Raw genomic sequence first — 20,630 nt, 5'->3', positions numbered from 1 at the left:
GTGAGCTGAGCAGGGGTGATAGAAGTGAAAGAAACTCTTCAATCTTCCTGTCACACTCCTGCTTCAGCCACTCCCACACTACTGCTTTAGCCACTCCCACACTCCTGCTTCAGCCACTCCCACACTCCTACTTCAGCCACTCCCACACTACTGCTTTAGCCACTCCCACACTCCTGCATTAGCCACTCCCACACTCCTGCTTCAGCCACTCCCACACTACTGCTTTAGCCACTCCCACACTCCTGCATTAGCCACTCCCACACTCCTGCATTAGCCACTCCCACACTCCTGCTTCAGCCACTCCCACACTACTGCTTTAGCCACTCCCACACTCCTGCATTAGCCACTCCCACACTCCTGCATTAGCCACTCCCACACTCCTGCTTCAGCCACTCCCACACTACTGCTTCAGCCACTCCCACACTCCTGCATTAGCCACTCCCACACTCCTGCTTCAGCCACTCCCACACTACTGCTTTAGCCACTCCCACACTCCTGCTTCAGCCACTCCCACACTACTGCTTTAGCCACTCCCACACTACTGCTTCAGCCACTCCCACACTCCTGCTTCAGCCACTCCCACACTCCTACTTTAGCCACTCCCACACTCCTGCTTCAGCCACTCCCACACTCCTGCTTCAGCCACTCCCACACTCCTGCTTTAGCCACTCCCACACTCCTGCTTCAGCCACTCCCACACTACTGCTTTAGTCACTCCCACACTCCTGCTTCAGTCACTCCCACACTCCTGCTTCAGTCACTCCCACACTACTGCTTTAGCCACTCCCACACTCCTGCTTTAGCCACTCCCACACTCCTGCTTTAGCCACTCCCACACTCCTACTTCAGTCACTCCCACACTCCTGCTTTAGCCACTCCCACACTCCTGCTTTAGCCACTCCCACACTCCTGCTTCAGTCACTCCCACACTCCTGCTTTAGCCACTCCCACACTCCTGCTTCAGCCACTCCCACACTACTGCTTCAGTCACTCCCACACTCCTGCTTTAGCCACTCCCACACTCCTGCTTCAGCCACTCCCACACTCCTGCTTTAGCCACTCCCACACTCCTGCTTTAGCCACTCCCACACTACTGCTTCAGTCACTCCCACACTACTGCTTTAGCCACTCCCACACTCCTGCTTTAGCCACTCCCACACTCCTGCTTCAGTCACTCCCACACTACTGCTTTAGCCACTCCCACACTCCTGCATTAGCCACTCCCACACTCCTGCATTAGCCACTCCCACACTCCTGCTTCAGTCACTCCCACACTACTGCTTTAGCCACTCCCACACTCCTGCATTAGCCACTCCCACACTCCTGCATTAGCCACTCCCACACTCCTGCTTCAGCCACTCCCACACTACTGCTTCAGCCACTCCCACACTCCTGCATTAGCCACTCCCACACTCCTGCTTCAGCCACTCCCACACTACTGCTTTAGCCACTCCCACACTCCTGCTTCAGCCACTCCCACACTACTGCTTTAGCCACTCCCACACTACTGCTTCAGCCACTCCCAGACTACTGCTTTAGCCACTCCCACACTCCTGCTTCAGCCACTCCCACACTCCTTCATTAGCCACTCCCACACTCCTACTTTAGCCACTCCCACACTCCTACTTCAGCCACTCCCACACTCCTACTTTAGCCACTCCCACACCTGAGGTTGTGTAGGTTTTAACCTTCACCTGTGCAGCTCTACAGTCTAGCGCTCTATCTGCACATTCACATGCACCACCTGCACTTTCCAACTGTCTGTCAAACAGGTTGGGAAAAATACAAATACAAAATAATTAATATTTAAAGTAATTTGCATGTATTGTAATATTGATGTCTAGTACACATCATGAATGTGGCTTTTGTAAATGTCAGGATAGTCACTGGTGTATCGGGTTGAGGTCAGGACACTGCGCAGGCCAGTCAAGTTCATCCACACCAGACTCTACCATCCATGACTTTATGGACCTTGTCATGTTGGAAGAGGAAGGGGCCAGCTCCAAACTGTTCCCACAGAGTTGGAAACATGGAATTGTCTGGGTAGGCTGAAGCATTCAGAGTTCCTTTCACTGGAACTAAGGGGCCAAGCTCAGCTCCTGAAACACAACCCCACACCATAATCACACCTCCACCAAACTTCACACTTGGCACAATACAGTCAGACAAGTACCGTTCTCCTGGCAAACGCCAAACCCAGACTCGTCCATCAGATGGCCAGATGGAGAAGCGTGATTCATCACTCCAGAGAACACACCTCCACTGCTCTGAGAACAGTGGCAGCATGATTTACACCACTGCATCTGATGCTTTGCATTGAACTTGGTGATGTATGGCTTGGATGCAGCTGCTTGACCATGAACACCATGAAGCTCTCTGCACACTGTTCTTGAGTTAATCTGAAGGCCACAGGAAGTTTGGATGTCTGTAGTGATTGACTCTTCACACTATGTGCTTCATCATCCGCTGACCCCACTCCATCAGTTTACGTGTCCTACCACTTTGTGGCTGAGTTGCTGTTGTTCCCAAACACTTCCATTTTCTTATAATACAGCTGACAGTTGACTGTGGAATATTTAGGAGCGAGGTAATTTCACGACTGTATTTGTTGCACAGGTGACATCCTAGCACAGTTCCACACTGGAATTCACTGAGCTCCTGAGAGCGACCCATTCTTTCACAAATGTTTGTAAAAACATCGGTAGGTGCTTAATTTTATACACCTGCACCTGTGGCCATGGAAGTGGCCAGTTTCTCTGGTCTCATCCTTTCTGGCTGATGTTTTGGTCACTGGTATTTTGTCAGTTCTCTCAACATAGAGGTAACATGAGGCGGTGTCTACAACCCACAGAAGGTGCTCAGGTAGTGTAGCTCATCCAGGATTGCGAGCTGTGGCAAGAAGGTTTGCTGTGTCTGTCAGCACAGTGTCCAGAACATGGAGCAGATATCAGGAGACAGGAGGGGGCCATAACAACCCAGCAGCAGGACCGCTACCTCCTCGTCTGTGTAAGGAGGAACAGGAGGAGCAGTGCCAGAGTCCTGCAAAATGACTACAGACTCCATGAGGGTGGTATGAGGGCCCGACGTCCACAAGTGGAGCTTGTGCTTACAACCCAACACCGTGAGAGGTTATTAGGCTATATAGGTCCTTTTATTAAGGTTTAAAGTTTCAGTGAACGGTCATCATAACAAAACAAACACACCAGAATACTGTGCACAATGCATAGCAGTTACCCATGCATATTTATAATTACCCATGCATATTTATAATTACTCATGCATATTTATAAAGACTTGGATAGATGCCCTTACTGTCACAACAACCCCTCTGTGAGACAAGTGGTTGAAAGGCACAGTGAACTTCACCTACAAATATTCAAATCTCAGGCCAAAGTTTGCCAACATGACATCATGCTGCTTTAATGTAGCCGTGGGCAACAGTCGATGTATGATGAAGAAGCTCCCTGGAGATTCTGTACTGTGGTTTCGCCAACAGTTTGTTCTGCACCATAAATCAGGCCCAGTGGACCACATCTTCTCTCTCAGTTCATCTGTAACTGTCACATCTGTGTGATCACCAGATGAAACAAGACTTTACCTCTTTAGAGATTTGGAATGACATTACAGTGATTTTGAGTTCTGGCACAGCTGATCTATGTGATCTTATGCTAATTTTCACCTTCTGTGACGGCCTGTGAAACACGAGATCAGCTAATCAACTGCTTTATTGTTGCTTTCATCTGCCTGTCCTCTGATCCCAGCAGGCAGTGGTGCTGTGTGCACGTGGCCCAGCACTGCATGGACACACTGGGCTCTCTGTGCACTCCACAACCCTCTGTGGCAGAAGAGAGCTGAGAGCATTTTGTAAGATGTTGTAGTTTTGTAGGTTTCAAATCTGAGGATCCACTGCCTTTCAAGTTGAATCTTCTTGGTGCCCTAATTCATCTCAATGTTCTAACTCATCTCAGTGTTCTAACTCATCTAACTCATCTCAATGTTCTAACTCAACTCAATGTTCTAACTCAGGGGTGGCCAACCCGCCAGAGACCTAGAGCCATTTTTTGTACTGTGTAACGGCAAAGAGCCACATCATGCATTGGCGAGTGTAAGTTGTTGAGCGGGGGGGGGGGGGGGGTTTAAATTATTAGCTGTGAAGACAGTCTAACTCATGTCAGTGTACTCACCTAACTCATCTCAATGTTCTAACTCAACTAACTCATCTCTGTGTTCTAACTCATCTAACTCATCTCAGTGTTCTAATTCATGTCAGTGTACTCACCTAACTCATGTCAGTGTACTAACTCAAAGTATGGTACACTCATGTTGTCTCTCATGTCACTCTTCTCTCCCCCAGCTGGCTGGACTGGTGTGTCTCGATGTGTCTGGATGTATCTGGATGTGTCTGGATGTGTCTGGATATATATGGATGTGTCTGGATGTGTCTGGATGTGTCTGGATATATCTGGATGTATCTGGATGTGTCTGGATGTATCTGGATGTATCTGGATGTATCTGGATGTGTCTGGATGTGTCTGGATATATCTGGATATATCTGGATGTGTCTGGATGTGTCTGGATGTGTCTGGATGTGTCTGGATGTATCTGGATGTGTCTGGATATATCTGGATGTGTCTGGATGTGTCTGGATGTGTCTGGATGTGTCTGGATGTGTCTGGATGTGTCTGGATGTAACTGGATATATCTGGATGTGTCTGGATGTATCTGGATGTATCTGGATGTATCTGGATGTGTCTGGATGTGTCTGGATGTGTCTGGATGTGTCTGGATGTGTCTGGATGTATCTGGATGTATCTGGGTGTATCTGGATATGTCTGGACATTTCTACACAGAGATGACAAACAGGACATTTCTATCCACTTTTATCAAAAAATGGAGGGGAAATATTTCAGTATATGTAATTCCAAATGAATTATTGTACATTTTAATATATTATATTGTCATATATTACATTATCTTATTTACATTAGTCCACATTTTTGTTTGTTTGTTTGTTTAATTATTGTATACATGTTGTGTGCAATACAGCTAAATATGTCACTAAGAGCAAGGTTCACATAAAAATTCAAGCACATGGTTAAGAAAGACGAAGATAACCCTCACCTCTGACAGCTCTGTCTCAGAGATGTGGTCTCTGTCTCAGAGTGCTGCAGTCTCAGTCTCAGAGTGATGTGGTCTCAGTCTCAGAAATGCGGTCTCTGTCTCAGAGTGATGCAGTCTCTGTCTCAGAGTGATGTGGTCTCAGTCTCAGCGATGCGGTCTCTGTCTCAGAGTGATGTGTTCTCAGTCTCAGCGATGCGGTCTCTGTCTCAGAGTGATGCAGTCTCTGTCTCATAGTGATGTGGTCTCAGTCTCAGAGTGATGTGGTCTATGTCTCAGAGTGTCACGGTCACGGTCTCTGAGTGACGCAGTCTCTGTCTCAGAGTGATGTGGTCTCAGTTTCAGAGTGTCACAGTCTCTGTCTCAGAGTGATATGGTCTTGGTCTCAGAGTGATACTGTGATGCTTCAACACTCTCAGGAGTCAGACAGGCCCAGGGAGTGTGAGCAGACGTCTGTGTCCTTAACATGTCTCAGTAAAACACGTCACAGAGCCAAAGCAACAGCAGTACCGGTGGTTTGAGAGCCGTCTATATGGCTTAATCACTGTTTATTAAGTTATTATAAGGTACCTATAAACTATGAGTACTGCAAAAGTGCAATTAACCCCACCCCCCCCCCCCCCCACAACCCCCCACATCCCCCCACAACCCCCCAATCCCTCAGACCTCCACCCCCACCTCCTCAGAAAACTCTACATACAAATAGATCTTTCTAAAGCCCAAATCAAGCATGTCCCTTTTAAGGAATTATTCATGACTTCCAGGCAAAGCAATTACACCTTTGACTAGCTCCATGTGCGAGATGACAAGTTTTCAAATGACATTTTAAAGCTGCACCCAAACACAAGAGTGCACACTGAGCAGCACTGAGAGCAGATACACTGCTCCTCAGTGTCATAGCGCGTCTTTAATTACACTCAAAGCATCTGTGAACAGTCTCGGTGAGAAAGCAGATATGACCATATAAGACTGCAACAGCTCTACCGTAGCTGGAGCATTAAAGGTCCAATCAGGCCCTGCGCAAATACAGCATCAGGGTGTGGACACTCCATGTTTGATGCATTTTAACAACATGATTTTTAGTGGCTAGTGCTGCCACCCACAGGTAGGGAGCGCTATATGATCGGGGCACTTCTATTGCAGTATGTCCTCAGCTGCAATCAGAACGGACCGTGAAACCACCTGATTTAGCATCTTCCCTTCCGACACTCGTCACTGAGAACGCTCGTTGAGAAGCATTACGACAGCTCAGGTGGTCTGAATGACTGGGAGTCTGGACAGACCCGGTGATTAGGAAGGACAGGAGAACCAGAGGCGAACCAGAACTGTACCTGAATAAACCTCTCTGCTCTTCAGTTTCATGAGCCACCTCTTCACACCTGCAACGACATGAGCACACCTGTCAGGGCCGCGGGGCTCGTGGTCAGCTACACCTGGAGGTCAGTAGCCGGCCTGGCTGGGTGGCACTTTTTACCTATATAGATTATCTAGATTCCAATACTATTATATAATAAATCACATTAAAATTAACTGTTCTTAATGCCTCTATTAAACTTAACTAAAGCATTAATAGTATGATGCCCATGGCACTGTTCATTTAGATTTTTAAAGTCATGTTAAAGACAGTGAGGAGGTAATCAGAGCTAAAAAGGTAGGTTATTACCTATGTAACAGACAGGTAATAACACACAGGTAATAACACAGGTAATAACAGCTGGGAAACATTACATTCCATGAATTGCTGAATGTTTAAATTTTTGCCGTTTTAATTTGTATTGAAAACCCAGTGATGTAATAGGAATAACCACTCTATCAACTGAAGTTTATTTATTTTTATTTTTATTTAACCCTTGTTTAACCAGGAAAAAGTCCCATTGAGCCACAATGGCTCTTCCAATGGCAGTGGTTCCTGCCTAAGCTTTAACATCCATTTAGAAGTAAAATTAATGATTGACAATATGATTCAGAACAATATGATTGAGAACATGATTGAAAACGTTCATTATCATTTCAGAATAGATTTGACACAATGGATATTGCTACTAAATCATAACAAGCTGATTTTTTCATAAATCCCACTTATCTAACGATATGCTAGCGGACTGTGAGAGGTGTTTCCACAAAGGGCTGATGATCAGGTCCACGTGGACATAATGGGGTGATGATCAGGCACACGTGGACATAATGAGGTGATGATCAGGTACACGTGGACATAATGGGGTGATGATCAGGTCCACGTGAACATAATGGGGTGACGATCAGGCACACATGGACATAATGGGGTGATGATCAGGCACACGTGGACATAATGGGGTGATGATCAGGCACACGTGGATATAATGGGGTGATGATCAGGCACACATGGACATAATGTGGTGATGATCAGGTCCACGTGGACATAATGGGGTGATGATCAGGCACACGTGGACATAATGGGGTGATGATCAGGCACACGTGGACATAATGGGGTGATGATCAGGCACACGTGGACATAATGGGGTGATGATCAGGCACACGTGGACATAATGGGGTGGTGATCAGGTCCACGTGGACATAATGGGGTGATGATCAGGTCCACGTGGACATAAAGGGGTGATGATCAGACACACGTGGACATAATGGGGTGGTGATCAGGTCCACGTGGACATAATGGGGTGATGATCAGGTCCACGTGGACATAAAGGGGTGATGATCAGACACACGTGGACATAATGGGGTGGTGATCAGGTCCACGTGGACATAAAGGGGTGATGATCAGACACACGTGGACATAATGGGGTGGTGATCAGGTCCACGTGGACATAAAGGGCCCATCAGTGTCAGGACATCTGTGAGTGAATCCCATCTGTTAACCAAAAGCAGCTGCCCAACCTAATCACAGAAATGTGTGTGTGTGTGTGTGTATATGTGTGTGTGTGTGTGTGTGTGTGTGTGTGTGTGTGTGTGTGTGTGTGTGTGTGTGTGTGTGTGTGTGTGTGTGTGTGTGCGCATGCACATATGTGTGTATGTGTGCGCATATGAGTGTGTGTGTATGTGTATGTGTGTGTAGTTGTGTGTGTGTTTGTGTGTGCATGTGTTTGCGTGTATGTGTGTGTGTGTTTACCTGTGTTCCTGTCTGGTAAGATACAGCAATGTTTCTGCAGGATGCTGGGTAACACCTGTTGAGAAGAAGAATTTGAAGGATGAGATGATGAGGGAGAGAAATAGAGAGAAGGAGAGAGGGTGAGGGAGAGAGAGAGGGAGAGATAGAGTGAGAGAGAGAAAGAAATATAGAGTAGGAGAGAGACGGAGAGAGAGAGAGAGGCAGAAGAAGGGAGAGAGAGAGATAGAGAGAGAGAGAGAGAAAAGGAAAGCCAATGTGACTGTGTGTATGGATGTGTGTGTTTGAGTGTGTGTGCGTGTGTATGCATGTGTGTACGCTTGTGTGTACGTGTGTGTGTGTATGCGTGTGCATGCATGTGTATGTTTGTGTATGAGTGTGTACGTGTATGTGTGTGTGTGTTTGTATGCATGTGTGTGTGTGTGTGTGTGTGTGTGTGTGTGTGTGTCATAAAATATATATATCAAACTATGAAATATAATGGCTTTTCTTTTAACAAATTAAAATTCCAAAAATGTCAGAAACAGACAGAAGTCCCCAATCATCACCACACAACACTATTTCTCAGCTACACTGTGCTAATGATGAGGATTTCATTGTGTGTCATTGTGTGTGTAATATCTGAATTAATTATGTCATTAATGTCATTGTGTGTGTAATATCTGAATTAATTATGTCATTAATGTCATTGTGTGTGTAATATCTGAATTAATTATGTCATTAATGTCATTGTGTGTGTTGATATCTGAATTAATTATGTCATTAATGTCATTGTGTGTGTTGATATCTGAATTAATTATGTCATTAATGTCATTGTGTGTGTTGATATCTGATTTTTTACATGAGTGCGAACACACATCATTGGAAAAAATGCTCAGAATACAAGATCTATATTTCTTGATATATTAAATGTATTCTTCCTTGACATATGACACTGTCTTGATATATACTGAAATAAAATGAGTCAGCAGTAAACCTGTCACTGCACACGTACCTTAGGTAATGTACAGCAATCAGTAAATGATGTTCAAGAGAAGTTATGGTATTTGTAGTTGTGTTTAAAGCAGACAGACCTGTGGACACACTGCACAGACACTAAAACAATCCAACTGCTTCCCCAAATGAGAGTGTACAGCAGAGTGGAGATATGTGGCTGATTAACAGTACGGGTTGGACTAGGTGACACAATAGGATAAATGATAGTCTGTGTGTGTGTGTGTGTGTGTGTGTGTGTGTGTGTGTGTGTGTCTGTGTGTGTGTGTGTGTGTGTGTGTGTGTATGTTTGTGTGTGTGTGTGTGTGTGTGTGTGTGTGTGTGTGTGTGTGTGTGTGTGTGTGTGTGTGTGTGTGTTGTGTGGGTAGGTGCGTGTGTGTGTGTGTGTGTGTGTGTGTATGTTTGTGTTTGTGTGTGTGTGTTTGTGTGGGTGGGTGCGTGGGTGTGTGTGTGTGTGTGTGTGTGTGTGTGTGTGTGTGTGTGTGTGTTTGTGTGGGTGGGTGCGTGGGTGTGTGTGTGTGTTTGTGTGGGTGGGTGCGTGGGTGTGTGTGTGTGTGTGTGTGTGTGTGTGTGTGTGTGTGTGTGTGTGTGTGTGTGTTTGTGTGGGTGGGTGCGTGTGTGTGTGAGTGTGTGTGTGGGTGGGTGCGTGGGTGTGTGTGTGTGTGTGTGTGTGTGTGTGTGTGTGTGTGTGTGTGTGTGTGTGTGTGTGTGTGTGCGAGGTGTGTGTGTGTGTGTGTGTGTGTGAGGTGTGTGTGTGTGTGTGTGTGTGTGTGTGTGTCTTCCCGTCCGTCTCTTACTCCACATTTCTAGAACCAGACCCTGTCTGAGAGAAGAGGACTAGGACTATAATTTGGCATAAACCCCCTGCAGTGATGATTTGTCTTTTTAGCTCATCAGAAGCTCACGGACACAAAGCTATGAAAGTCATTTTACTTCAGCCCCTAAACATCCCTCACACTCCCAAACACCTCCAAGAGGAAACAGACTATGACTGAAATCTCCACACCATTTTCTAGAAACACAAATTTTAGATGTTGCCGCACTGGGAACTTTGATGAGCTTTGCACTTTAAATCTAGCCTAATCGAACTTAAGATTCAATCTGTTTCAACCAGATTCAAGTAGATTCAGTCTGATGAAATCCAGTGCAACCTGATTCAACCTGATTCAACCCGATTCAACTCGATTCAACCCGATTCAACCCGATTCAACCCGATTCAACCTGATCAAATGAAGTGAACTGTGGAGTGGTGCAGTCACCATCATGCTGCCCTCTGTTCCTGCAATACATGATGAGGCACAGGACAAGGACAACTCAAACCCCGTAGTTATAGAAACCAAAGGGACCAGATGGGGAACCTCTAACGGAGGTTAGAAGCACCTGAATCTGCTATGAGGAATGAACTGTGCAAATGGATGCAAAGACAACAAAAAGAGTCATACTGCAGTGTGTCTTAGCAAACCACAGACAACAGTCCAAAGCACCTTCACATACATAATATGACCCAGCTAAATCTCCTCTATCCTCTCTGAATCCTTATGTTGTGGGGATCGAGGCCTCTGGAGTTCTCGGAAACCATCTCAGTGTAATTAAGCACAAACAAGGGACAATAACAAGCCGAAGCACCTTCTCCTGAAATCTCCTCCACCAAACAGACCCACAGAGACAACCTTCTCCTGGGACCCCGCAATAAAAAGGCCCATTGTTGCTGCAACAAAACCCTAGCTCCAAAATAGTGACATATCAGACAGTTTAGAAGACAAGATACAAACACGTGTAAGACTGTAGGTAAATAATATCCAGTCTGAAGTGTAATAGTTGCAAATGAAAAACAAATTGCACTTCTAGAGTTTTTTTTTTGCCTTTTTATGAATCTGAACTTCTCAAATTACTCTTGTCCACTTTTAGCATCCAGAGACATAGTGGGGTACGCGCAACTCACACTTGGGGTCATACAAGCTGTTTCTCTAATTTTACAGGACCAGACATTTGCACATTTATCCACACAGAGGTTTTGGAAACAATATCACTCTCGTCACATTATTCTGCTCAAGCAGCTGAGCTGATAGCCCTCACCGTTCCTGACCAGCTCAGGGTCAAAGATAAACCACAAAATAATCTCACAACTGTTGGAGGCCGTGCTACTGCCGTCACTAACTGCAATCATCAAATGTGCCGCACACACCAGAACAGGCGACACAGTAGCAAAAGGCAATGCCTTCACAGACACCACAACCCAACACACAGCTTCACAGACTCCACACACACACACATGATGCTAACGGATCACAGTAACAGAGAAGACACACCCCTAACAACCAGAGCAATACATACACAAGCCACAATGAAAGAAAAACAGAGAGTGCAAAAGGGGGGTGCAAAACAGTGGGGGGAGTCTGGACACACACGGAGACAGGTAAGCCATGTCTCCCTACAGCCTACATGAGGGGTAGAAATTGATAGGAATTGCTCATGGGAGGAGCCACAATGAGCAAAGGGGGGTTAGTGGCACACACTGGCACGCACCAAGAATAACCACACTCACCCAAAATTTTAAACCCCAAAATTTTTGTTCACGATGTTTAGTCTGTGCACAACACACACATAGGACTAGACATGAGAAAGCACTGCATCTTCCACTCTGTTGGTGTAGGAGTAGAGAGAGCCAATGGCACAATAAAAGTAGTGCATTCTAAACTGACTCAGGAAACAGGACTAAACTGGGTGAAACGCCTGTATCTGGTTTTGTGGCAAAGCCGCACTCGTCCCCAGACATACACAGGCTTATCAGCCTTTGAGGTAGTGTTTGAACGGCCTCCAGACACAGGAGTGGGGCCGCCTGAATGGGACACACACTTGGTGAGCCACTAATGTGTTATCCTGCACAAGTTTGTCTCTGTTTTGTCTGAGCAGGTCAAAGTTGCCAGAGGTGTCGGAGAATCCACAGCACGGATTCCAACCGGGAGACTGGGTTGTGCCACACAGCCCCAAGCAACAGGACAAATTCGGGGGCCTGAAATGAATTAAAACATTTTTGAATGATTACACAGGATCAAAGGGGAGAGATGTGGAAATTTGCTAATGTAATTTAAGATCACATTGTAACACCGGGTGTACCAACTAGTACACACCACATTAAAACCAAGAGAGTAATAGACCCAAACATAGTAAAAAATGTGAGTGTGCGTCCATACACACACACACACACACACACACACACACACACACACACACACACAAACACACACACACACAGCAGCAGCAGCAGCAGCAAGACTAAACAATTAAAAACTAAACAATTGTGGACCATGTTTTACATGTAAGTCATGGTCTCACAATGGCTGAAGCTGGTCGCTGGGTGCAGCTGAATATTGGAAGATCAACTGTGTCTGCAATCGTTCAAACATTTCATAGAGAAAACATGTATGTAATTCAGAAATGTGCTCTCTACTGTAATGCTGCACATTGACATAAATTCTGATGTTATTCAATTTTTTGTTTTGCATTTTTGCACTCTTACAGTTGTGATCAAATTTATTCAACCCCCAATGCTGCGAAGGGTTTTATGGAATTCAGTGCACATTTGTAATTGTGTTCATATTGAAATCTTACAAGGACTTGTTAAAGAACTAAATGCAACTAAGATAGCATCAATTTTTTTTGTCATAAAGTATTAAATGGCCTTTTTGTGATTTCTTCATTGACACAATTATTCAACCCCTTTACGACTACCACTCCTAAGAACAGAGGTTCATTCCAGTGTTTTCCATCAGGTATTGAAAACATCTGTGGATGTCAACGAGCAGCAATCAAGCATGATAAGCACCAATTAGGCAGATTTAAAAGGACTGTGATACTCAGCTCCTTCTAGACATCTACTGGTGTGTTTCCAAGCATGGTGAAGGCAAGAGAATGGTCCCAGAAGACAAGAGAAGAGGTTATTGCTCTTCACAAGAATGGCAATGGATATAAAAAGATTGCGAAGTTGTTAAATATTCCAAGAGACACTATCGGAAGTATCATTCGCAAGTTCAAGTTAAAGGGCACAGTGGAAACGTTACCTGGTCGTGGCAGAAAGAAGATCCTGACCGCGACTGCTGTGCGCTACCTGAAGCGTAATGTGGAGAAAAATCCCCGCGTGACTGCTAAGGAACTGAAAAAAGACCTGTCAGATGTGGGCACTGAAGTTTCAGCTCAGACAATAAGGCGCGCACTGCATAACGAAGACCTCCATGCCAGAACACCCAGACGCACCCCCTTGCTGACTCCAAAGAACAAGAAAAGTCGACTGCAGTATGCCAAAAGTCATGTGGACAAGCCACAAAGGTTTTGGAACAGTGTACTGTGGTCAGATGAAACTAAATTAGAACTGTTTGGGACAATGGACCAGCGCTATGTTTGGAGAAGGAAGAACCAGGCTTATGAACAAAAGAACACCTTGCCTACTGTGAAGCATGGCGGGGGGTCAATTATGCTTTGGGGCTGTTTTGCTTCTAATGGTACAGGAAAGCTTCAACGTGTGCAGGGTACCATGAATTCCCTTCAGTACCAGGAGATCTTGGAGGAAAATGTGATGGAGTCAGTCACAAACCTGCGGCTTGGGAGACGTTGGACCTTCCAACAGGACAATGATCCAAAGCACACATCCAAGTCCACTAGAGCATGGTTGAACATGAAAGGCTGGAACATTCTAGAGTGGCCATCGCAATCACCAGACTTAAATCCAATTGAGAACCTCTGGTGGGACCTAAAGAAGGCAGTTGCAGTGCGCAAGCCTAAGAATGTGACTGAACTGGAGGCTTTTGCCCATGAAGAATGGGCTAAGATACCTATAGGTCGCTGCAAGACACTTGTGTCAAGCTATGCTTCACGCTTGAAAGCTGTCATAACTGGAAAAGGATGTTGTACTAAGTACTAAAAAATAATGTCACTAGGGGGTTGAATAAAACTGATAATGATGTTAGCACAGTAAAGACATTTGTGGTTATTCCATCATAAATATTATGTTATGTTTGTCTAATTTATAAGTGCCTCTTTGATATAATTGTAAATAAGATGACTGAAATGATCAAAATCAATGTCAAACTGGCCAAAACACTTTATTTCAGTGGGGGTTGAATAAATTTGATCACAACTGTATACCATATAGGATACCAGACTAGCTCAGAGGGGTAGCATTCCATTTTCACACAGCAAGAGGAGGCTGTATGTGCTCAGGTTGTTTTGAATGTGTAGAATAAGTTTCTAATTTAGTAGTTTTTCCAGTCAGTTGTCTGTCTTTTCTGAATTTCAGTCAGATTTGTTTTTGTCAACAAATTGCAGTGCGAACAATACAGTCAAACAATATTGTTGTACAAATTTGATTCCAGTCCAGTTTCTTGCTATCAGTCTCCCACATACAGTCATGTGTAACTTTGTGTTCCATGTAAGTTTGTATGTGTGTAACATGTATTTGATATACCAAAGAATGTGCAGCTTTCTTGAAATCAAAGGCTTAGCTAGTTTCCATCAGAATATACAGTCTGCACTGACTGTGACTTATTGTTGCACTGACAACATAACTAAATATGGCACACAGACTAGATACTCTGATGGCACTGACACGTTGACTGATCTAAATATTTGATTTTGGGGCAAAAACAAAGAATTTTGAGTGAAGTATCTGCTTTTGCAGGTATTTCATTGAGTTTTGCTGCTTGCACTAACTGTTTTGAGAAATGCACTAGTTGTGATGCCAATGTAAAGCATGATGTGAGAAATTAACCAAATCGACTGAGAAAAAACTGTAACAGGATTATTAACATAAAACTGTAACCCATAAAACTGTCCTACAGCTGACGGCATGTCCTTTTGAACTACAGTTGACACAAAGCGAAGGTAAATTAACAAAATACCTGTAAAATGAATCTATGAGCTAGACAAGGAAAAGTAAATCAAAGTAAAACATGTTCTTTTACATTCCCTAAGACATCCAAACAACCGAGAGAGAGAGAGAGAAAGAAAGAGACAGAAAGACAGAGAGAGAGAGAGAAACAGAGAGACACACAGAGAGAGGGCAGTAGAGCAAGTGTAAAGGAAATGAAGAGAAAAGAAACAGAAGGAAGTGAGAAATACAGAAAGACAGAATGAGAAGGAAGGATGAAGAAGAAAGAATACAGGAGAGAAAGAGAGGAAAGATCAGTAGAGGTAAGAAAAGAAACAGAAGGAGATAGAGTCTATGTGAGAGAGGGAGAGGGAGACAGAGGGAGACAGAATGAGAGAGAGAAGGAGACAGAGAATGAGAAAGAACGACAGAGCACAGAGAGTAATTTCACGCTAGAGCAGCCCTAAGCTGCACCTGCCTGTAGCAGCCACAGCAGGAACACAAACACTACCACCACAGCAGTAACACAAACACTACCACCACAGCAGGAACACAAACACTACCACCACAGCAGGAACACAAACACTACCACCACAGCAGTAACACAAACACTACCACCACAGCAGGAACACAAACACTACCACCACAGCAGGAACACAAACACTACCACCACAGCAGGAACACAAACACTACCACCACAGCAGGAACACAAACACTACCACCTCAGCAGGAACACAAACACTACCACCACAGCAGGAACACAAACACTACCACCACAGCAGGAACACAAACACTACCACCACAGCAGGAACACAAACACTACCACCACAGCAGGAACACAAACACTACCACCACAGCAGTAACACAAACACTACCACCACAGCAGGAACACAAACACTACCACCACAGCAGTAACACAAACACTACCACCACAGCAGTAACACAAACACTACCACCACAGCAGTAACACAAACACTACCACCACAGCAGTAACACAAACACTACCACCACAGCAGGAACACAAACACTACCACCTCAGCAGGAACACAAACACTACCACCACAGCAAGAACACAAACACTACCACCACAGCAGTAACACAAACACTACCACCACAGCAGTAACACAAACACTACCACCACAGCAGTAACACAAACACTACCACCTCAGCAGGAACACAAACACTACCACCACAGCAGTAACACAAACACTACCACCACAGCAGTAACACAAACACTACCACCTCAGCAGGAAAACAAACACTACCACCACAGCAGTAACACAAACACTACCACCACAGCAGTAACACAAACACTACCACCACAGCAGTAACACAAACACTACCACCACAGCAGTAACACAAACACTACCACCTCAGCAGGAACACAAACACTACCACCACAGCAGTAACACAAACACTACCACCACAGCAGGAACAGAGCGTTTACAACACCAGCGCCAATATTCCTGGGTCACGGCATATCAAAGCAGCGTAGTCAACAGTCCACACACACACACACACACACACACACACACACACACACACACACACACACACACACACACACACACACACACACACACAGACACACACACGCACACACACACGCACACACACACACACACATACACACACACACACACTACACACACACACACGCACACACACACGCACACACACACACAGACACACACACACTACACACACACACACACACGCACGCACACATACACACACGCACACACTACACACACGCACACACACGTTACACACATACACACTACACACACACACACACGTACACACACACACACACACGCACACACACGCACACACACACACACACACACACGCACACACACACACGTACACACACACAGACACACACACACTACACACACACACACACACACTACACACACACACACGCACGCACACATACACACACGCACACACTACACACACGCACACACACGCTACACACATACACATGCACACACACACACACACTACACACACACACACACACGCACACACACACACACACTACACACACACACACACAGACACACACACACTACACACACACACACACACATACACACACGCACACACTACACACACGCACACACACGCTACACACATACACACGCACACACACACACACACACACTACACACACACACACACGCACACACGCACACACACACACACACACACACTACACACACACACGCACGCTCACACATGCACACACTACACACACGCACACACGCTACACACACACACATACACACGCACACACACACACACTACACACACACACACACACTACACACACACACACAAAGACACACGCACACACACACACACTACACACACACACACGCACACACGCACACACACACTACACACACACACGCACGCTCACACATGCACACACTACACACACGCACACACGCTACACACACACACATACACACGCACACACACACACACTACACACACACACACACTACACACACACACAAAGACACACGCACACACACACACACTACACACACACACACACACTACACACACACACACTACACACACACACACACACACACTACACACACACACTACACACACACGCACACATACACACACACACACACACACACTACACACACACTACACACACACACACACACATACACACACACACACACACACACACACACAGGGTACAAAGTCTCCCTCTGAGCTGCTGGAGATGCAGTGATATCATAACCCTGGAGACAAAGACCTGAGAGGGTCTACTGAAGGAAAGGCAAGACCTACAGGAAGAAAGAAAGAAAGAAAGAAAGAAAGAAAGAAAGAAAGAAAGAAAGAAAGAAATATAACAAATGCTTCTAGCTTCTACAATATTGTTGTACATTTTGTCATCTTTGATTTTCTGCATTGGTCTTCATGGTTGACTTAGTTCAATGGCTCATTGAGAAACTCACAGTAGATGTTACTGTATATTGAACCATCATGCTGAACTACTGTCAGCTAATTGGGTGGTGCGCTAGGACAGCGCCAGGCAAGCTCCACCTGTCAGCTCCATCCCGTGGCACGGATGTCAGACCTGATCAGAGTTTTTGGATAAATATTAGAATTAAGTCAAACAGTGCAGTGTGAAGAGACTCATATTCCTCCAGATTGATGCATTTGTGTTCAAGAGAACATGACCATGAAACATAAATAACGTGACTTCTAATATCCACATTATGGCAACATTTCAAGATTTATGTTTATACATAACAGGGATCCAATAGAAATGTAAGCCAGACCCCTTCAATATGTGAACTGTCAGATCAGATCTTGATGTGACCAAGATCCAGCCTGATAGCAGATGCGTTTAGACGTGCCTGGCTCACACTGGATAGACCGAGATTCATCCTGAAAGCACATGTGATTAGCCATGCCTGGCTGGATAGACAAACATAATCCTTGTGCCTTCATTAAGTCAAACGGAAACAATCTGAAGACAGTGCTCACGTTTCATATTTTATGCTTCCTTTTGTAATTTTACAAAGTTATAAATCAAAGGTAGACTCACAATATCTCCGCAGGCTAGTGAGTGGAATATGGAGCTAAGTACCAACTGCCACACCAAAACTGCAGTGCAAGTGTCAGGGGACCAAAGCTGAGTTGATCAGACCCAAACTGAGTGGAGCAGGTTTAGGGGTGTCACCACAGCTCTGTCCCGCGGCCCCCACCCAGGGGGAGAGGTGTCCAATGTTTGACCTCATCGTCTCGTCATGCCCTGCAGAAAGGTCAGTGAAACACTCCAGAGAAACCTGCTTTCTTCACATAGTTTCCTTCGCTCACAGGAAAACACACAAAAGGAGCGGGAAAAAATCTCAAAAGGGAAGCAAACTTACTGGTGCCAGTTAACTGCTGAACGGACAGTAGCATTGACTCCGGCACCCGGAGTGAAATAATGTCAGCGGGATAAATGGCTTCCTAACGGAGGCTGCAGGAGATCTGAAATCACTTTCACAGCTAGAGAGCAACATCTGACCTGGGATCAGCCCAACATCAATACTTCCACATCTGACCTGGGATCAGCCCAACATCAATACTTCCACATCTGACCTGGGATCAGCCCAACATCAATACTTCCACATCTGACCTGGGATCAGCCCAACATCAATACCTCCACATCTGACCTGGGATCAGCCCAACATCAATACTTCCACATCTGACCTGGGATCAGCCCAACATCAATACTTCCACATCTGACCTGGGATCAGCCCAACATCAATACTTCCACATCTGACCTGGGGTCAGCAAGCACCGCCCAATGTCAATACTGCCACATCGCAGCACTGCAACAGACACATCGACCAGGAGTGCTGGCTGCAGCATGAGCACAGTCCAGGATCACAGTCCAGGAACACAGTCCAGGAGCCCAGTAACACAGTCCAGGAACACAGTCCAGGAACACAGTCCAGGAGTCCAGGAACACAGTCCAGGAGTCCAGGAACACAGTCCAGGAACACAGTCCAGGAACACAGTCCAGGAGCCCAGGAACACAGTCCAGGAACACAGTCCAGGAAAACAGTCCAGGAGCCCAGGAACACAGTCCAGGAACACAGTCCAGGAACACAGTCCAGGAGCCCAGGAACACAGTCCAGGAACACAGTCCAGGAACACAGTCCAGGAGCCCAGGAACACAGTCCAGGAACACAGTCCAGGAACACAGTCCAGGAACACAGTCCAGAAACACAGTCCAGGAGTCCAGGAACACAGTCCAGGAGCCCAGGAACACAGTCCAGGAGTCCAGGAACACAGTCCAGGAGTCCAGGAGCACAGTCCAGGAGCACAGGAACACAGTCCAGGAGCACAGCTCAGGAGTCCAGGAGTCCAGGAGCACAGTCCAGGAGCCCAGCTCACAAGTCCCGGAACACAGTCCAGGAGCAGTAACTACGAGCACAACCCAGGAGGCCAGCACAGGAGCATAACTGATGAACAGCCCAGGAGCACAGCACATGAACACAGCCCATGTGTTCTACCTATAAGCACAAACCAGGAAGACAGCCCAGGAACACAACCCAGGAACATAGTTCAGGAAGACCGTACACAAGCACAACGCAGAGGCACAACCCAGGAGCCTAGCCCAGGAACACAGTCCAGGAGCCTAGCCCAGGAACACAACTCAGGAGCCTAGCCCAGGAACACAACCCAGGAGCCTAGCCTAGCCCACTTTTAACTACAGCAGATCAGACCAAAACTAATTGTCCCTGGCAGATTTAACACCACACACAACACTAGACCCACATCATTTAAATTAGTATTGCCTTGTCACAAATTTCAATTTGCAGGCTCATTTGAGCTGTAACAGTAGAGGTAAAGAAAATCATCTTAGCAAAAGGCTAAGGAAGACAATGATGAAAGGGGTTATGGGATAGCACACCCATTAAGGTGACAGATTAGCAGAACTGATTTCCAGACTGAACATTCTGAATGCATTTAAACAATAAACTGGTATAAAAATGGGGTCCTTCCTGAAACACTTTTGCC

The 20,630-nt window shown here is 45.7% G+C and overlaps 1 long non-coding RNA gene across 2 annotated transcripts in view; it reads right to left on the bottom strand.

The window, feature by feature from the left end:
• LOC143504813 (uncharacterized) overlaps window positions 1–20,630 on the bottom strand; it is a 33,176-nt gene that overhangs the window by 2,384 nt on the left and 10,162 nt on the right. Inside the window, exons 2-3 of one of the 2 annotated variants that reach the window (XR_013127659.1) lie at window positions 8,222–8,276; window positions 6,450–6,497 (exon numbers count right to left, since the gene is read on the bottom strand). This is a non-coding gene — a long non-coding RNA (uncharacterized LOC143504813). Of the gene's footprint in view, window positions 1–6,420; window positions 6,498–8,221; window positions 8,277–20,630 lie in introns of those variants that run through there. The other variant, XR_013127658.1, reaches the window with a different exon arrangement.

This window comes from Brachyhypopomus gauderio, unplaced genomic scaffold (genome assembly GCF_052324685.1).
Source record: "Brachyhypopomus gauderio isolate BG-103 unplaced genomic scaffold, BGAUD_0.2 sc334, whole genome shotgun sequence".
Taxonomy (NCBI): Eukaryota; Metazoa; Chordata; class Actinopteri; order Gymnotiformes; family Hypopomidae; genus Brachyhypopomus; species Brachyhypopomus gauderio.
The sequence above is the reverse complement of the archived record's forward strand: the minus strand, read 5'-3'. Positions and strand labels throughout refer to the sequence as shown.